The 20,658-nt window shown below is 42.9% G+C and overlaps 1 protein-coding gene across 1 annotated transcript in view; it reads right to left on the reverse strand.

The window, feature by feature from the left end:
- LOC137250655 (BTB/POZ domain-containing protein 7) overlaps positions 1-17,644 on the reverse strand; it is a 97,487-nt gene extending 79,843 nt beyond the window's left edge. Inside the window, exon 1 of the mRNA XM_067783830.1 lies at positions 17,080-17,644. The gene's annotated coding sequence lies outside the window, so the exon portion shown is untranslated. The remainder of the gene's footprint in view (positions 1-17,079) is intronic.
- Positions 17,645-20,658: the final 3,014 nt, after the last annotated feature.

Raw genomic sequence — 20,658 nt, forward strand, 5'->3', positions numbered from 1 at the left:
GATCTTGTATGATCTTTTATAGTGCAACAATGGTTGCATAATAATGAGTATAATTTTTTAAAACTTAAAACTTAAAAATGTATATATTATTCCATAAAGTAATAAAAGTGATAATATATAAGTTTCACAAGAATAGTGACAAGGACATTTAGCAACAATGATTGACTAGATTAATAAGTAGCTAAACTCAGATTCTAATTTGTATAAACTTTACCAAAGAAAGAAAATATAACATTCTTAAGGTTGCTTCTATTTAAGCTATTGCGAACCGTGTTGGGGATAGAGTTCCAAATGCGGATAGCATTGACAAAGAAAAGTCTTGCAGAGTTTAGGTAATTGTAGCTGGACACAATCAAGTCATTTATGCGAGCAGATCTACAGAATGTTAGCTTGTTATATAAATAAGTAGGCATTTTATCAGCAATCACACGACACAAAAATATACAGTTCCTTGCCTTAAGATACTCAGATATTTCACAACCCAAGAGACTCGTTCGCCACGCTGATATATGATCATACCTAGCCAACCCGAACACATACCGCGTGATATGATTAAAGGCGACATCAATCTTATGTGCCGATTTTGAATCTAATTTGCTGTATATACAATCCGAATAGCAGATAATTGGTAGCATTAGTTTTATAGCAAGCCGCTTCCTAATTCCAAGTGGGGTGAAGGGGGCAGACATTCGTAGATTACGTAGAGTGTAGTAAACTTTACTGATAACAGCGTTAATATGATCATCACAAGAGAGACTAGAGTTAATAACAACCCCCAGATTCCTTACTTTAGACACGTACTTAAGGCACTTATAATTGATATATAAAGCTGGTAGATTTGATGAGTTAATTTGCCTTTTAGATATAGGTAGCACATACGATTTATCACTATTAAGGGAAAGATAATTTTTTTGCGCCCAAGACGAAATAGCTGACAAATCACTATTAAACTTGGCACAAAGTTCAGAAACTTGCGCATGTGTTCCAGACATATAAAGTTGAATATCATCTGCATAAGCATGCATTTGAGCATACCTGCAGGTGGTCAATATGTCATTAATAAATAGGCTAAATAATAACGGTCCAAGTATAGAACCTTGGGGGACACCATTAGATAACATCTTAAGACTAGAGACTTGCGATCCCACCTTCACTCGTTGCGCTCTACCACCCAAGTAACTCCTCATGAGACCTAAGGCAGAGTCCCCAAAACCAAAATAAGACTTTAGCTTCATGCACAACAACGTGTGGTTGACAGTATCAAACGCTTTGGAAAAGTCGAGCAGACACAACATAGTTATCTTGTTACTGTCATAAGGCGACCGAATATCATCCAAGATTTTGATTATTGCGGTTGAACAGCTATGTTTTGCTCTAAATCCAGACTGGAATGGGAAAGTAGATTGAACTTGTCTGTTCTGATAACAAGCTCTCAAAGGTCTTCGACAACGCAGGAAGGATGCTTATGGGACAAAAATCACTTAGACGGCAGGCGGACTTAGTTTTAGCTACAGGAAGGACAGATGCGATCTTCCAGGCATCAGGAAAGCACAAGGTTGTGATGCAGTGGTTAATAATGTGGGTCAGGGCTGGCAGTATCTTTGGGAGAACAATTTTTATAAATTTTACAGGAATACCATCTTCACCAATAGCATTTGAGCGTACCTTATAAATGCATCTCACCACATCATGCTCCGACACAGCACAAAATTCAAATTTCTGGAAAAAATTCACAGGACAATGTATCGGGTGGGTGATTGGGAAAATGGGTAGAGGTAGCATAATTAACGAATACTGCATTCAGATCTTCAGAGTCGAGCGAGCAATCAGGATTGTCTTTAACATGTACACGAAGACTTTTCAAGTTACGCAACAACACATTATTAGGAAGTTCACAATTTAACATTTTTCGAAAGTATGCCTGCTTCTCATGTTTTATAGTTGCAGTAGCTACATTCCGTATATTCGTATATGAACGCCAGTTTATATCAGTGCGATTCCGTTTCCATACTTCATAGGCTTTGTTACGTTTACAGATTATGTCACGAGCAGTTTTGTTGAACCATGGGCATGATCGAGATTTTCGCTGAACTGTGCGCATCGGTACATGAGCATTATAAAAATATAGCAATATATTATTTCAAAAGTTTAGCTTGTCATTTACCGATGGCAAGCTCCAGCAATAAGTCCAGTCTAGCCTAGACATCTCAGTACTCAAATTGTTAAAATTGATCGAGCGATAGTCAGGAAAACTTGAAGGAACCGAAACTAAATTGCCATGATCAAAAGTAATGTCAAAGGAACAGAAAATTAAATCATGGTCAGACACAAACGAAGACAAATCAAACACAATGAAATAATCTAGTAGGCTAGGACAACAATTATTACCATATCTAGTCGGTACAGAGGAATTTACTAAAGAAAGACCAACACTAGACATGTCATCTAAAAGGCGGGAGCTATACATATCACGGGATAACATATTTACATTAAAATCACCACATACTATTATTTCATCATAATCAACAGCTACTACAGACAACGTATTAAAGAAATCATTTACACTAAAACATCTATTGGGATTGTACACACATGACAAGAGGACTTTAGACAGGGGACTGGACAACTGAACCAACAAGTACTCAGTTGTAACTCCGCCTGCATGGGATACCATGCTCGATTTTAGATATTTTTTGCAGTAAATGGCTACCCCACCACCCTTTTTATTAATTCGATCATTTCGATACATCGTATACCCATCTATCTCAAAGTGCGCATCCTTTATCTCATGCCTGAGCCATGTCTCCTAACCTGATCCATTTTCTCAATATTTAGGCTTCTCGCATTAAAGTGTACGACATTAAAACCCTTTTGACGACTGCATAAAATATTCATAAGTACAAGACTATTATCGCCAATGCTATTCGCATCATTACCCACCAACATTAGGACAGCACAGGTGAAAAGCAACTTTAAGAAAACAAGAAAGTAAATAAATCGAAAAAGTGCAATAACTGAGTTTAACTACCCTTACAAAGATTAATTCACTACAACTAGGACAAATACTTAAGACTAAACTAGCGAAACTGATGTAAGTCGTCTACGCAGCTTATGGCAGTTGGCCGGCTGTTCGCAGCGCTATCACACCTCACATACACTGCACCTCTAATTGTAAATACTGACTTCAGCTTCCCATTTCGTCGCAATTTGACAGCTTCTTGGAGCAGAAGTCTATTCTCTTTAGAGAGGCTTTCATAAGGTCGCAAACCCAAATCAACCGGGTACCCCAATGCTTGCCCAAGGACGCCCAGTCCCAGGGCCACAACAGCAATTGCGTCCTGGCCTTCCACAACCCAGGCGTAGTCACCCGTCACTTACCCCCAGAGTGGCGCGTCTCCCCTTATGCACTTCAGAATTCTGCAGTTAAACTGTAATGGACTAACTGGGAAGATTACGGAGATAGTCGATTTCATGAAGCGGCACAACATCCGCATTGCTGCGATTCAAGAGACTAAACTCACAGCAAGATCGCATTGCAGACCTGCTCTGGGTATAATGTCCACAGGAAAGACCGCGAGAGCGGAAATGGAGGCGGCCTCGCGTTTATCATACACCACTCTGTGCAATATTATATATTTGATCCTGGCATCGACCGCAGGGACAATGTCTTAGAACGTCAAGGCCTATCTGTCCGGTCAGGCGATGCAAACCTAGAAATCATCAACCTAATGCAAGCCCTAATATCAGGGCCTTACTCACTGGCAACAATCGCATTATCTTAGGCGATTTCAATGCCCATCATGATCTATGGCATTCAAACTTGCGGGCGGACAGTAGGGGTGAGATGTTGGCGGATCAAATAGAAGAAACGACGTTCTGCACAATAAACGGAGACGCCCCCACACGTATGGTAGGAAGCTGTCACAGCTCGCCAGATATCTCAATCGTGAGCGCAGAACTCGTAAACTGCGTCAACTGGCAGCCAATGGTAACATTGGCATCCGACCACCTGCCCATACTTATTTCGCTCGAGCGTACCGCCGACTTCATCGTCACCGAAAAACGCACTTTCATAAACTTCAAAAAAGGAAAGTGGGAAGAATATAAATCTTTTACAGACAACCGCTTTGCTGCCCTCCCTATCCCGACTGATGCCCGCCAAGGGGAGCGTGCCTTCCGTAAAGTCCCCGGCGGAGGCCGCAAACTTAGCGAGAGAACGTGACCTTATAAGACAGCTTGATCCAGGCGACCCCCAAATAAGGGATATAAACCAACGCATCAGATTGGTTGTGGACGAACACAAGCGGGCGAAATGGGAGGTCCACCGTAAAGTCCCTATCGAATCCGACTAAGCACAAAGACAAAATTTCCATCGCCTTTGGCGACAAAGTGCTGTCGGATGCGAAAAAATGCGCGAGCGCTTTCTGCCGACAATATATAATGCATCCTACGGTCGACAAAGATAGACGGAGAGCCAATAGACACGCACATAAAAACAAATTCAGCGCGCCACCAATCACCATCACCGCTAAAGAGGTTGAGGACGCCATTGGTCGCGCTAAACCATCCAAAGCAGTGGGCCCAGACGGCATAGCCATGCCGATGCTTAAAAAGCCTAGGGAAAGAGGGTTTCAAATATTTAGCGCATGTCTTCAACCTGTCTCTTTCCTCCTTTGTCATACCCGAGAAATGGAAAATGGCTAAGGTGGTCCCGCTACTAAAGGCTGGGAAACCAGCTAACATAGGTGAGTCGTATCGTCCGATATCTCTCCTATCGCCAGTGGCAAAGACGCTTGAAGGGGTTGTGTAGCGCAATATATAGCTTCTCCAACCCAATTGTCAACCTCACCTTCGAGCGGCGAATCCCGTTTCACTAACAGACGAGGCTCTGGCGACCCCAAGCTCCTCATGGAACTTGGGGGTGGGGAGGGAGGGATGGCCTGAAGGTTTAATGTGGCCATATAAATCGTTCCCGAGATGGTCGGCCCGCACCTTAATGGTGCTGTGTCACCGGAGCGTATCGGATCTGTATCCGACAAAGGACCATCACATCGATAACACTCCCCAAAGCCTTCGGGGAGTAACTAATCGCTACAACAACAACAACGCTTGAAGCCATTTTTCTCCCTTATTTCCAAGCAAATTTGCAGCTAGCCCCTCGTCAGCATGGCTTCAGAAAACTCCATAGCACTACCACCGCGCTAAATGCCATTAGCACCCAGATAAATTGCGGTTTAAATCAATATCCCCACCATAGAACAGTACTTGTAGCGCTAGACCTATCAAAAGCTTTTGATACGGTCAACCATGGCTCGTTACTGCAAGACCTGGAAGGGTCTACCCTTCCCCCATGTCTTAAAAGGTGGACCGCAAATTATCTGGGTGGTCGGCAGGCATCGGTGCAATTCAGAAACGAAACATCAAAACCAAGGAGAATGAAACAAGGGGTGCCACAGGGTGGTGTCCTATCCCCACTTTTGTTTAATTTCTACATATCTAAGCTACCTTCACCACCGGAAGGAGTCACAACCGTTTCCTACGCCGATGACTGCACAATAATGGCCACAGGCCCAGGCCCAAAGATCGATGCGCTATGCATTAAAATAAACGGCTACCTCCCTGATCTCTCCAGTTTTTTCGCCTCGCAAAACCTGGCATTATCACCGACTAAATCTTCCGCGACCTTATTTACAACATGGACGTCCCAAATGTCCTCCATTCTGAACATCCACGTCGATGGCACTACGCTACCGACTGTCGCACACACCAAAATCCTGGGTGTGACGTTTGATCAGGATCTACATTTTGGTGAGCACGCAGCCGCAATTGTTCCGAGAATTCAGAGCCGTAACAAAATCCTCAAATCCCTCGCTGGTAGTACCTGGGGAAAAGATAAAGAAACGCTCGCTTCCCAAGGCAGTCGGTTCTATGTACCGGAGCGACTCGGGATTTTTCCCGACCAAGGACTGTCATTTCAGTGTGACCCCATTTAATTTGTTTCGTCCCTCCCACAAATTGTCATCCTCCCAGCAGCTCCTTGCAGCAGGACTGCTACATATTCTCTTACTCCGGGAAGGTATCGAACCCAATCCGGGTCCGTCTCCTGACCCCGGTCCTGAGAAATGGTTTTGCTGCATTTGCCAGAAAATAATCTTTTTAGGACGGTCATACTCTGTTCAGTGTGTCTCGTGCAAGGGATGGTTGCATCGGACAGGTTGTTCTGGGCTTGATCCCAAAACCCGACGTCCACGTAACTTTTATAAATCTTTTGTGGCTCCTTGCTGCTCACGCCCAAGGGCGTCCCGTAGTCTACGCCTAAGCGTATCCCCACTACCTTCCAGCAGCTTCGCTGCTCAGCAAGCCACAACAAGTACCCGCTGCTGCTCGCGCCCGACGACGCCAACAACTCAAACAGCTGATACCACTCATAACTACTACCTTCGTAGTAGAGCTGGTAGCAATGCTGAGCATCAGCCCCTGCCCCCGTCTTCTTCTCCCCCCTCTTTTCTGGCAGCAATCGTGCAGGTCAGGGAAACAGACTCTTAGTCCCTGCCTGCGTTTGCACCGTCTGCCAGCACAGAATATATAGGTTTGCGACATCCGCTCAATGCAGCTCCTGCCTTGGGTGGTGCCACTTTCCTAGATGTTCTGGTCTCCGCGACGGCAACCCCTCGACGGGTTTCATCGCGCCATGTTGCCAGGTCGCAAACTCAAATCATCCGGGTACCCCAATGCTTACCCAAGGGCGCCCAGTCCCAAGGCCACAACAGCAATTGCGTCCTGGCCTTCCACAACCTAGGCGTAGTCACCCCTCACTTACCCCTAGAGTGGCGGCGTCACCCCTCATGCACTTCAGAATTCTGCAGTTCAACTGTAATGGACTAACTGGGAAGATTACGGAGATAGTCGATTTCATGAAGCGGCACAACATCCGCATTGCTGCGATTCAAGAGACTAAACTCACAGCAAGATCTGCATTGTAGACCTGCTCTGGTTATAATGTCCACAGGAAAGACCGCGAGAGCGAAAATGGAGGCGGCCTCGCGTTTATTATACACCACTCTGTGCAATATCATATATTTGATCCTGGCATCGACCGCAGTGACAATGTCTTAGAACTTCAAGGCCTATCTGTCCGGTCAGGCGATGCAAATCTAGAAATCATCAACATCTACATCCCTCCTGTCACCTGTTGCCCCAGTGGATACCGCCCTAATATCGAGGCCTTACTCACTGGCAACAATCGCATTATCTTAGGCGATTTCAATGCCCATCACGACCTATGGCATTCAAACTTGCGGGCGGACAGTAGGGGTGAGATGTTGGCGGATCAAATAGACGAAACGACGTTCTGCACAATAAACGGAGACGCCCCCACACCTATGGTAGGAAGCTGTCATAGCTCGCCAGATATCTCAATCGTGAGCGCAGAACTCGTAAACTGCGTCAACTGGCAGCCGATGGTAACATTGGCATCCGACCACCTGCCCATACTTATTTCGTTCGAGCGTACCGCCGACTTCATCGTCACCGAAAAACGAACTTTCATAAACTTCAAAAAAGGAAAGTGGGAAGAATATAAATCTGCAACAGACAGCAGCTTTGCTGCCCTCCCTATCCCGACTGATGCCCGCCAAGGGAAGCGTGCCTTCCGTAAGGTCATTGAATCCGCCTCGGCACATTTCATTCCCGCCGGGAGAATTCCCGAAATCCGGCCCCACTTCCCGGCGGAGGCCGCGAGCTTAGCGAGGGAACGCGACCTTATAAGACAGCTTGATCCAGGCGACCCCCAAATAAGGGATATAAACCAACGCATCAGATTGCTTGTGGACGAACACAAGCGGACGAAATGGGAAGAGCACCTAAGAGGTTGTAACCTCTCTACCGGTGTAGGTAAACTTTGGTCCACCGTAAAGTCCCTATCGAATCCGACTAAGCACAAAGACAAAGTTTCCATCGCCTTTGGCGATAAGGTGCTGTCGGATGCGAAAAAATGCGCGAGCGCTTTCTGCCGACAATATATAATGCATCCTACGGTCGACAAAGATAGACGGAGAGCCAATAGACACGCACATAAACACAAACTCAGCGCGTCACCAATTACCATCACCGCTAGAGAGGTTGAGGACGCCATTGGTCGCGCTAAACCATCCAAAGCAGTGGGCCCAGACGGCATAGCCATGCCGATGCTTAAAAACCTAGGGAAAGAGGGTTTCAAATATTTAGCGCATGTCTTCAACCTGTCTCTTTCCACCTTTGTCATACCCGAGAAATGGAAAATGGCCAAGGTGGTCCCGCTACTAAAGCCTGGGAAACCAGCTAACGTAGGTGAGTCATATCGTCCGATATCTCTCCTATCGCCAGTGGCAAAGACGCTTGAAGCCATTTTGCTCCCTTATTTCCAAGCACATTTGCAGATAGCCCCTCATCAGCATGGCTTCAGAAAACTCCATAGCACTACCTCCGCGCTAAATGTCATTAGCACCCAGATAAATTGCGGTTTGAATCAATATCCCCACCATAGAACAGTACTCGTAGCGTTAGACCTATCAAAAGCTTTTGATACGGTCAACCATGGCTCGTTGCTGCAAGACCTGGAAGGGTCTACCCTTCCCCCATGTCTTAAAAGGTGGACCGCAAATTATCTGGGTGGTCGGCAGGCATCAGTGCAATTCAGAAACGAAATATCAAAACAAAGGAGAATTAAACAAGGGGTGCCACAGGGTGGTGTCCTATCCCCGCTTTTGTTTAATTTCTACATATCTAAGCTACCTTCACTACCGGAAGGAGTCACAATCGTTGCCCAGGCCCAAAGATCGATGAGCTATGCAATAAAATAAACGGCTATCTCCCGATCTCTCCAGTTTTTTCGCCTCGCGAAACATGGCATTGTCACCGACTAAATCTTCCGCGACCTTATTTACAACATGGACGCCCCAAATGTCGACCATATTGAACATCCACGTCGATGGCACTACGCTACCGACTGTCCTACACCCCAAAATCTTGGGTGTGACGTTTGATCAGGATCTACATTTTGGTGCGCACGCAACCGCAATTGTTCCAAGAATTCAGAGCCGTAATAAAATCCTCAAATCCCTTGCTGGCAGTACCTGGGGAAAAGATAAAGAAACGCTCTTGACCACATATAAAGCAATTAGCCAGCCGATTACGTGCTACGCGTCACCCATATGGTCGCCAAGCCTAAAAACCACCCACTGGAAGAAACTACAGGCCTGCCAAAATACTGCTCTCAGAATCGCCACGGGCTGTCTTCTTATGTCCCCAGAACACCATCTGCATAATGAGGCGAGAATACTCCCCATCAGGGAGAGAAATGAGATGCTGACCAAACAGTTTCTGTTGAATACCCAGAAACCTGGGCATCCCAACAGACATCTGATTGACGAACCAGCACCGCCTAGGGGCCTAAGGAGTCATCTCCGTAGGCATTTTGAGGAAATACGGCACCTTAGAACCCAGCCGTATGAAGCGGAAAAACACAAGCAGGTCCTTGATGAACTCCATAGACAGGCGTCGGACCTTTATGTCGGGAATTGCCCGGTGAATCCAGTACTTGAAGAAAAATATCCAGAACTCGAAGAAGAGGAACGCATACTCCCCAGGGAAACGCGTGTCACTCTTGCTCAACTTCGTTCTGGATACTGTAACAGGTTAAACTCTTACCTATCCAGAATCAACCCCGACATACAAAATGTATGCCCTGCTTGCAATGTGTCCCCACATGACAACAACCATCTCTTTAATTGTAATGTGGAACCAACGCCTCTAACACCCCTTTCCTTATGGTCCACCCCTGTTGAAACGGCAAGTTTCCTTGGACTCCCGTTAGAGGATATTGATGACAATTTGTGATCGGTCGCGGCTATTAGGTGGGGCGAGCATTGCTACAACAACAACAACAACATAAAGAAACGCTCATGACTACATACAAAGCAATTAGCCAGCCGATTACGTGCTACGCGTCACCCATATGGTCGCCAAGCCTAAAAATTACCCACTGGAAGAAACTACAGGCCTGCCAAAACACTGCTCTCCGAATCGCCACGGGCTGTCTTCTTATGCCCCCAGAACACCATCTGCATAATGAGGCGAGAATACTCCCCATCAGGGAGAGAAATGAGATGCTGACCAAACAGTTCCTGTTGAATACCCAGAAACCTGGGCATCCCAACACACATCTGATTGATGAACCAGCACCGCCTAGGGGCTTAAGGAGTCATCTCCGTAAGCATTTTGAGGAAATACGGCACCTGAGAACCCAGCCATATGAAGCGAAAAAACACAAGCAGGTCCTTGGTGAACTCCATAAACAGTCGTCGGACCTTTATGCCGGGAATTGCCCGGTGAATCCAGTACTTAAAGAAAATTATCCAAAACTCGCGGAAGAGGAACGCATACTCCCCAGGGAAACGCGTGTCACTCTTGCTCAACTTCGTTCTGGATACTGTAACAGGTTAAACCTTTACCTATCTAGAATCAACCCCGACATACAAAATGTATGCCCCGCTTGCAATGTGTCCCCACATGACACCAACCATCTCTTTAATTGTAATGTGGAACCAACACCTCTACCACCCCTTTCCTTATGGTCCACCCCTGTTGAAACGGCAAGTTTCCTTGGACTCCCGTTAGAGGATATTGATGACAATTTGTGATCGGTCGCGGCTATTAGGTGGGGCGAGCATTGCTACAACAACAACAACAACAACGAAAGTGACGAACATGGCGAAAGGTTTCATCAGCAAATGAAATTAATTGAGAATCGATGTCAAGGACTCTGGGACGTTCCAATGATGGGTGATTACTGCTGGTTTCTCATAAGAGAAACCGATCCTAAACTGAATAAGCGTCAAAGTAGAACACATAATTATTTCGACTACATAGTAAAATCTAGTTAAGATAAATATTGTTAGAATATAGTATAAACATAAATAAATTTAAAAAAAAGTTAAAAATATGGGTAATTTCATTCATAAATTGAACTTTTAACTAAATAGAAACAGAGCATAGCTAGATATTTCACTCTTCTTTATACCATACATACGTTTTGAGGTATACGTTGAAAATGCGCAACCTGGGTATTTTTATTTGGTCGCTTATAACTTACTTAGTTTTCCATCGATTTTCTTCGATTGGTTCGATGGTTTTGGAATGCTGCCCTCGCAGAGTAATTTTTTTCATATTTTTTCATTAAAAAAAAAAAATCTGAAATGATATGCTAATATCTAGAAAACTATCTGGTTGAGCAAAAAACAATGTATGATGCATTTATAGCAAATTTTATCGTAAACTTTTTTGCAATTGCTTGACCCGTTCGTGAGATATACGTAATTAAAGGGAGCCATCTTTTTGGTTTTTTCGAATAATGGTAAATTGCAATTACATATCTCAAAAACGGTACCATAGAATCAAAAATGAACTCGATTTTCAAAATCAGACGGTGGTTTACATACGAATTTCATAACGGCGTCTCTGGTAAATTTTGGCCGTTGACCAGTGTAATCTGAAGGCGGAAATAAAAACTGATTCTTCTTATAGAATATATCCACACAAAACCGAAAAATTACACCGGATCTCTCGTAATGATTTTTGCGTAGAACACCTTTTTGTATTGTCGGCCTTTGGCAGCGTTTACGGTAACGTTTTACCAGACGGTGCACGACCACCTAATTTTTATCAAGAATTGTCAAAGTGAGTATAAAAAGACGAGTTTTGACCAGCCAATTTAGCAAATTAAAAATTTTACTTCTGTTAAAAGATATAAGCAAAAATCGCCAGATTTTGTTGTACACATAGCCCACATTCCAGGACAATCCCAGAGCACTGGGGAGCAAATCGAGGAGGCAGCAACAACATCCAGAGCAGCAACATCCAACCAGTGCCCAGCCAGTGTCTCGTCAGCCACAGGGTCAACAACCGGGTTAATCACCGGTCAAGAGCCTACGCAAGCTCTATCAACAGAGGAGCTACTGGAAGGTCTAAACTTAGAAGACCTAGGGTTTGAGGACAGAGGAGAAGAGAACCTGCGGCTGTCCGGTGAGGACGAGCTGTTAAGGCTTCAGCACTGACCGGCCCATACACAAAGGTTGCCCAGATCAACCTGCACCATGCTAAAGCTGCTTCGGCAGTAATAGCACACAGGTTTGCTTCGGAAGATCTGGGCATAGCACTCATCCAAGAACCTTGGGTGTATAAGGGTCAGGTAAGAGGCCTAAAAGAGAGAAATAATAATGTAATTTGGGATCTTTCTCAAGAAAAACCAAGAGCGTGTGTAGTGCTTAACAACTCCATTAACTATTTCTGCATTACAGAGTTTATGAGTCAAGACCTCGTAGCAGTTCAGGCGACGATGGTAATACAAGGAGAGTCAACGAACATCGTCTTCGCAGCGGCCTACTTTGTGGGAGACAACTACGAGGTCCCTCCAGAGGGTGTGAAGAAACTGACGGAATATTGCAGATGGGCAAAATTACCGTTGATCATGGGATGCGACGTGAATGCGCACCACGAGGTAAGGAACAGCATAGACACCAATTGTGAGTCCGTTCTTGAATTTATTATTAGTAATGACCTAAGCATATACAACGTTGGGAATTCACCAACCTTCATCACTAGGTCTAGAGACGAAGTCCTGGACATAACCGTGGGTAACGATCTGGCTGATGAGCTGGTCTCTGGAAGGGGGTTTCCTCTGAACCCTCAATGTCGGACCATCTTATTATCCAGTCCGTCATCGGGGCTATACCCATAGAAGGACCACCAAGGCGAAACCCCAGGAACACAAACTGGGACATGTTCAGGAATATAATACAGGAAAATCTTTCTATTATAGATAGTAGGAACAGAGGAACAAGTTATATGGAATTAGAGACCAGGGTTAATAACTTCAACCGTGTCATTATTGAAGCGTTTAACTCTATCTGTCGAGAATCCAAGGGCCCAGGAAATAAAACCCCCTGGTGGTCGAGGAAACTCTCGGAAATGAGGAAAACCGTGCGCAAACTCTTCAACCAAGCGAGGCGCACGGGAAACTGGGAGCAATACACAGCGAATCTAACAACATGCGGCGGCCACCGTGGTGTGATGGTAGCGTGCTCCGCCTATCACACCGTATGCCCTGGGTTCAACTCCCGGGCAAAGCAACATCAAAATTTTAGAAATAGGATTTTTCAATTAGAAGAAAATTTTTCTAAGCGGGGTCGCCCCTCGGCAGTGTCTGGCAAGCGTTCCGATTGTATTTCTGCCATGAAAAGCTCTCAGTGAAAACTCATCTGCCTTGCAGATGCCGTTCGGAGTTGGCATAAAACATGTAGGTCCCGTCCGGCCAATTTGTAGGGAAAAATCAAGAGGAGCACGACGCAAATTGGAAGAGAAGCTCGGCCTTAGATCTCTTCGGAGGTTATCGCGCCTTACATTTCGGAGGTTCCAGAGGCGGCAAGGCTTCACAAAGCCTTAGCCAAGGACCAAAGGGAGACACGACTATCGATTCAGCTCCCTGATGGAACCTACTCAAGGACTGAGAAAGAAAGAGCACGTGCGCTGCTTGCAGCGCATTTCCCGGACGCATCCTCGGATACCTCAACGGAGGAGGCTCGAGAAGAGAAACCGACACCCACAGATTGGAAGCTGGCCAAAGAAGTCTTCAACGGTGGCACAGTTAATTGGGCAGTAGGTTTTCCAGAGCTACAAATCTCCGGGAGTGGATGGTATATATCCAGCCTTTCTGTAGCAGGGCGAGGAATTGATCCCACACCTGGTCAGGATTATGAGGGATAGCCTCGCACTGGCATACATCCCGACGGTGTGGAGAAGAGCAAAAGTGGTCTTTATACCTAAGGTGGCTGAAAAGGACTACTCCAGTCCTAAGTCCTTTAGGCCTATAAGCCTGACATCCTTTGCTCTCAAAGCAATGGAGAAGATTGTAGACCATGAGATTAGATCAAAGGCTCTCGATAGAGTGTCACTACATAAAGATCAACATGCATACACAAAAGGCAGGTCGACAGAAACTGCCCTGTATCAGCTGTCCACAGAAATCCAAAGTGCGTTCGAGTGCGGGGAGATAACTCTATGCGCATTTTTGGACATAGAGGGGGCTTTCGACAACATGACACACGAAAGTGTGAATCGGGTACTCGAGAGAAGAGAGATACAACGTCCAATACGTATGTGGATAAACGCCTTATTGCGTACGAGGATTGCCGAAACCTCAAGTGGGGACGGTACAGTAGAGATTAAAACAACGAAAGGATGTCCACAAGGGGGCAAATTTGAGAGCACCCTTTGCGAAATAATGCAAAGGGCATTGTGGTTAACGAAAGAATGGTGTACTGAGGTAGGGCTAAGCATCAACCCTAACAAGACATCCATTGTGCCCTTCACCAGGAAAATAAAACTGGAAGGGATTAGGCAAATCAGAATGGATGGAGTACAGATGGAGTACACGTCTGAGGTGAAATACTTGGGAGTCACGTTTGACTCTCAGCTCTTATGGGAGAAACACGTCGACAACACCATATCAAAGGCCACAAAAGCAATAATAGTGTGCAGACGTATTGCAGGAAGATCCTGGGGATGCAGCCCAAAGATCCTAAGATGGATGTACACTATGATAGTGAGACCTATCATAGTGTACGGAGCAGTTGCGTGGGCATCAAGAACAACCATGGTGACCGTACAAAAATCGCTCACGAAGCTTCAACGCTTAGCGTGTGTCTGCATTACGGGAGCCATGCGAACATGCCCGACGGCAGCAATAGAAGTGTTGCTTGAGTTAACGCCTCTACATATAATAATTGAGCAGGCAGCCAGGAGTACTTTAGTAAACATTGCTAAAGATGGATGTGGAAGAGGCAAAGTGATACAGTCACGTAGCATGGCGAAGCTGCAGGAGCAGAATCCACTTATCCAACTTCCCAGAGATGATACGAGGAAGATAATTAAGTTAAAGGAGCGCTTCAAAATAGAGCTGGGGAACAAATGTACGTGGGAAACCTCCAGGATTGAAGCGCTTAACCAGGAACACACTATAATATGGTACACCGAGGGCTCGAAGACACCGGAGGGCATAGGAGCGGGGATCTTTGGCCCCCGAACCAAAATATCCCTACCACTCGGAAAATATCCGAGCATTTTCCAAGCCGAAGTTGTCGCCATAAGCCGGTGTGCAGAGATAAATTTACAGCGGGGATATACCAACGAGAAAATCGCTATACTCAGCGACAGTCAAGCTGCACTCAAGGCATTATCGTCTATATGGTCGCCAACCCTTAAAACTACTCACTGGAAGAAGCTACAGGCCTGCCAAAATACTGATCTCAGAATCGCCACGGGCTATCTTCTTACGTCCCCAGAGCACCATCTACATAATGAGGCGCGAATGAATACTCCCCATCAGGGAGAGAAATGAGATGCTAACCAAACAGTTTCTGTTGAATACCCAGAAACCTGGGAATCCCAACAAGTATCTGATTGATGAGCCAACACCGCCCGGGGGCTTAAGAAGTCATCTCCGTAAGCATTATGAGGAAATACGGCACCTGAGAACTCAGCCGTATGAAGCCAAAAAACACAAGCAGGTCCTTAGTGAATTGCACAAACAGGCGTCGGACCTTTATGCCAGGAATTGCCCGGTGAATCCATTACTCAAAGAACAGTACTCAAAACTTGCGGAAGAGGAACGCGGAACGAGTCACTCTAGCTCAACTTCGATATGGATACTGTAACAGGTTAAACTCTTACCTATCCAGAATCAACCCCGACATACAAAATGTATTCCCCGCTTGCAATGTGTCCCCACATGACACGAACCATCTCTTTAATTGTAATGTGGAACCAACGCCCCTAACACCCCTCTCATTATGGTCCACCCCTGTTGAAACAGCAAGCTTCCTGGGAATTCCGCTAGAGGATATTGATGACAATTTGTGATTGGTCACATCTATTGGATGGGGCGAAACACTGCTACAACAACAACAACAACAATTTTGATGCCCATACCTGTGTTGGACCCACACAGGGCTATTTTTGGTAATAGTCTAGTTGAGGGGTCGACTGCTAATACGCTACCAATCGAGTGAGGTGTCAAAAGACGCGTATTAATCTCGAGAACAATAATCCGAAGGCGGAAAAGAAAAATTTTATCTCTGTCCGGAGATATTTGCAGTTGAAGTTGGCGATTTCCATGTGGTTGTTGTTGTGTTTTTACCCACCAAAAAATTTGTGCATCACCGTGGCGGTAGCCACGGTTATACCACACACCCGGACTTGGCATGGCGTAGCCCAGGGTTATTTTTTATAAGCGCGGCCGAAGGCTGCCAACGCAGAAAGGTGTTCTGCGCAAAAATACTATGGTTTCGGAGGTACCCGCGGGTCTTTTTTCGGTTTTTCGTTGATATCTTTTGAACGCGTTAAAATTTTTATTTTCCGCCTTCGGATTATTAATACTGATGTCAAGACGCGTCGTTTGACACGATATTTTTGGTAGCGTATTAGCAGTCGACCCTCAACTAGACTATTACCCTATTTTTTTAATCGAGATTGAGGGTCGCCATTGCGGGTACAACAAAATCAACACAATTAAACAATTACAAGTTTTTTCTTTTCTTGCAAATATCTCTTGACAGAGTTAAATTTTATAAACGACTATGTTTACAATAATTATTCTTACAAATCAAATATTAACTCTTTGTGGGTTATATTATATACATATACAGCTTATTTTTAAAGTTGTGTACACACCTTTTGCTTAAATGCATGTAGCTGCATAAACATACATATATGATCTGTTTGTTTCAGCTTTCACTGAGTTTATAGCCAACGTGTTTGGTTACTTTTTATCAATACATAACTACATATTCATTTGCAACAACGAAAAATAATGCAAATAGTTCAATTTAAAATGCAGTTTGATAAACTTTTGGTTGAATAACTATTAACTAAAGGAAATACAGTATGTTAACGTTATATGCAAATGCTTATAAGTGAGAAATGAACGTATGTTTGCATAAATAACCATGGGCCATGCCCCAACACTTGCACTCTCTTCCACATTACCTGCCCGCCGTTGTTGCTTCTTCTGCAGAAAATGCCTTCGTACTCTGCTAACTGCTGTTCACGTACGATACACGGATGCAGCTGTTACTGCATTTTCTCTATCTTCGACTTTTTTCGTGGACAGAAATGTAAATGAATAAATCGGCCTTTATTTTATATTTTTTTTTATCTTCCAATTTTGTTGCAACCATAGCAACGTAAACATCATTATTAGCACAATATTATTTCATTATATTATTCTCTAATATTGATATATTAGGAAAATCCTTTTTACTTTCTTGCCTTGAATATTGAAAAAAATAGAAATTCAACTCGCGACAGTCACGAAGAAGATATTGCACATAGCAAACGTCGAGAATGGAAGAACGCGAACGAAACTGAAGTAATCACTGCGCCAATTGAAAATAATTGTATTTTATTTTTTTGCTTACACCGTAAAATCCTTTTGCGTTAGCACAAACATAATTCCATTTTAAAATACATTTTCTCATATTTTTTTGTATAATTTTTCAATCGAATCCCGTTTTCTTCCTCCGCCAATTTTCGTTTGCGGATGAAGAAAAAAAAGCATAAACACCTTCACAAAATTATGACAGAAAGAATTCTATTACAACTCGTCTTGAGTTTCACCACACTCGTCTTGAATTTCACCACACACAGTGTCCAAAAATGAGAAATCAAATGCTAATCTTGTTAACATTTTGCAAAATTTCTCAGATTTCCTGTTAGTTCTCGTAATAGAAAGGAATATAGGTGTTTGGTAGGATTAATTATAATTTATTTATATTAGTGATGGAACGATATTTCGCTATTGCTATAGCTATTGCAATCCAAATATATCAATGATTGGCGATTTTCCTTGTGATGTATGCCTTTATATGATTATATTTTATCTTTTGGATCTAACTACTTTGCACTTTTATACTCGCACAAGTTTTGAAAGAATTCAAAAAGTTTAAGCAACCATTTGGAATTTTTTTTTTGAAAAAACAAGCGTTGTTTTTTGGTGAGAGGGGGTGGATTTTTTTGGTTGGTGAATTGAAACGCGTACAAATGTATTTTTCAATCAATGACGATTTTTTTTTTAATAATACTAAAATCCGTTAAGAAATTTTAAATTCGGAAATAAAAAGTATATTTTAATTCACGCAAGGGCTGTGCCTCTGTTGCAAATTGCAAAATATTATATTTGCGAATTAATCCTGACATTAACAAGGGTATTCCGGCTAACCGAAAAGTGGTGCTCGCAACCCCAAGGCAATAACAGCGATGGAAAAATCTTCATCTGCGGTTGCCGCATTTTTAAGCTGTTTTTAATAAAATAAAAAAATAAAATAAAGAGACGTCTCACCAATTATCAAGCTTATTTTTTTTCTTACAAAATAGTGATTAATGCAATAAAATTAGATTAAAATAATTATAAAACAAAAATGAATTTTGTTTAATCGTTTTAAATTACTGTTTTCGTAACTCTTAAAGTTTTTTGTTTATCGAAAATATTAAATGTTGTTCTTTAAGAATTTAATTGAATATAATTTGTTTAAAATAATAGCAAATTAAATGTAAAAGCGAACATATGTGGTAATTTGCATTTAAAACTAATTGATCGTGTATAGACACCGGTCTGTAATTTCTACGTACATTAAAGTATCCAGCTGTTTGCGCAAACATCGACGGACAAACCCAAGGCTAAGGTATGTAAGCATTTATAAGTGTCTGTAAAAACAGTACATATACATATATTGTCGCTTCTTTAAAATGAATGATTTTTTGTTTGACTAATTTCAATACCGTAATTCAACTCTTTTAAATTACGAGCTTTTGTTGTTGATCAGTTAATTTAAATTTTCTGTTATAAAGTTGTATTCAACTTCGAATTTGTACAACAGTTTTCAAATAATGAAATTCAGCAGATGTGCTGAACTGTTCTCAATACAACTACAACTTTTTCTAAAATAATAAAACTGAATTTCTTTAAAATGAATAAAGTCTAAGTTTCTTTTGTAATGTGATCTGCGAGTTGACTTCCAATTATTTAGGTAGGTTGGGAGAGACGTAAATGTACTCTCACATATGGTTGGGAAGGGAGTGAGATGGGGACAACTTTCATCTTATACCCTGAATTGTGTATGCTTCTAAAATGTTTTTGTTTTGTGTTTGTTGTCCTTTCATATGTACTTCCGACCATGTAGGAAATGCTGTCTTTATTTTTGTCCGACTAACTAGTTACCCGGCCACCGTGGTGTGATGGTAGCGTGCTCCGCCTATCACACCGTATGCCCTGGGTTCAACTCCCGGGCAAAGCAACATCAAAATTTTAGAAATAAGATTTTTCAATTAGAAGAAAATTTGTCTAAGCGGGGTCGCCCCTCGGCAGTGTCTGGCAAGCGCTCCGATTGTATTTCTGCCATGAAAAGCTCTCAGTGAAAACTCATCTGCCTTGCAGATGCCGTTCGGAGTCGGCATAAAACATGTAGGTCCCGTCCGGCCAATTTGTAGGGAAAAATCAAGAGGAGCACGACGCAAATTGGAAGAGAAGCTCGGCCTTAGATCTCTTCGGAGGTTATCGCGTCTTACATTTATTTTTTTTTATTTAACTAGTTACCCTGATGTTCTAGATTAAATTTTGATGTGCGTTTTGTTGTAGTATTTGCATTAATTTTATTTTTTTTTACCAGTGCATGAAATAAATGTTTGTGTATGTATGCAGTGAGTATGTTTAATACAAGAATTCCCCCCAGCCGAAGAGCTTAGTCCTGGTTTAACTAGCATGCACAACTTCGTATGACATTTCACTGCCGCTAGATCAACTTAGCGAACCTCCATGAAGGTTTCATTACATAAAATGGCACCCAACGTGGGGCCCACGCTTTTGTGGGTACCTGATAATTAATTTGTTTTTTCTGTTTATCAGACTATCATGTTTAGAGAGGTGAAGGAATTAGTTTAAATGCATATTGCGTTTATCTAACCAAACTCTTTAAATAATGGTAACTATTTCTCGTAGGGAACTTTCAATTCACATACATATATTTCCTATTTGGAACAGAGTGCTAGTATCAGATGCATTGTTTACTATATAGTTTGGCAGCTTAATTAGAGGTTATGTTGCGAATAGAGTGGAAGGCAGTGGACTAGGCAGTCGAATGTCATATAATGAAGGAATGGTGTTCGGAGTTTTTTTAAAGTTAAAAAAAAAGATTATAAAAGCTTTAATAAAAATAAAACTATTGTTTAAATAACAACAAAAACGCCTTATATATTCTATATACATAAATTCGTAAGGATTATCTCACTTTAAAATTTGAGTTAAATAATCCAAAGTTTTTGTTTGAAATTGAGTCGAGAACTGTGCGTGTGAATGTGCGAATTTTCACCGATCAGCTGTTAGTTGCGCTACTTGGTAAAATTTACAATGATCAGATGTTTGGTACACTATGCCATTGGAATATGTGTGCAAAAATTTTGGAATATCAAAAATTTTGGAATATAAAGATATTGCTTGCGCGAACTTCGGTGGAAAGCAGCGGAGCGTAACAAAATTCTAGTAGGTCACTTTCACCACACCAAAAACTTTAA

The sequence above is a fragment of the Eurosta solidaginis genome, chromosome 4, assembly GCF_040869045.1.
Source record: "Eurosta solidaginis isolate ZX-2024a chromosome 4, ASM4086904v1, whole genome shotgun sequence".
In the NCBI taxonomy this organism is placed as follows: Eukaryota; Metazoa; Arthropoda; class Insecta; order Diptera; family Tephritidae; genus Eurosta; species Eurosta solidaginis.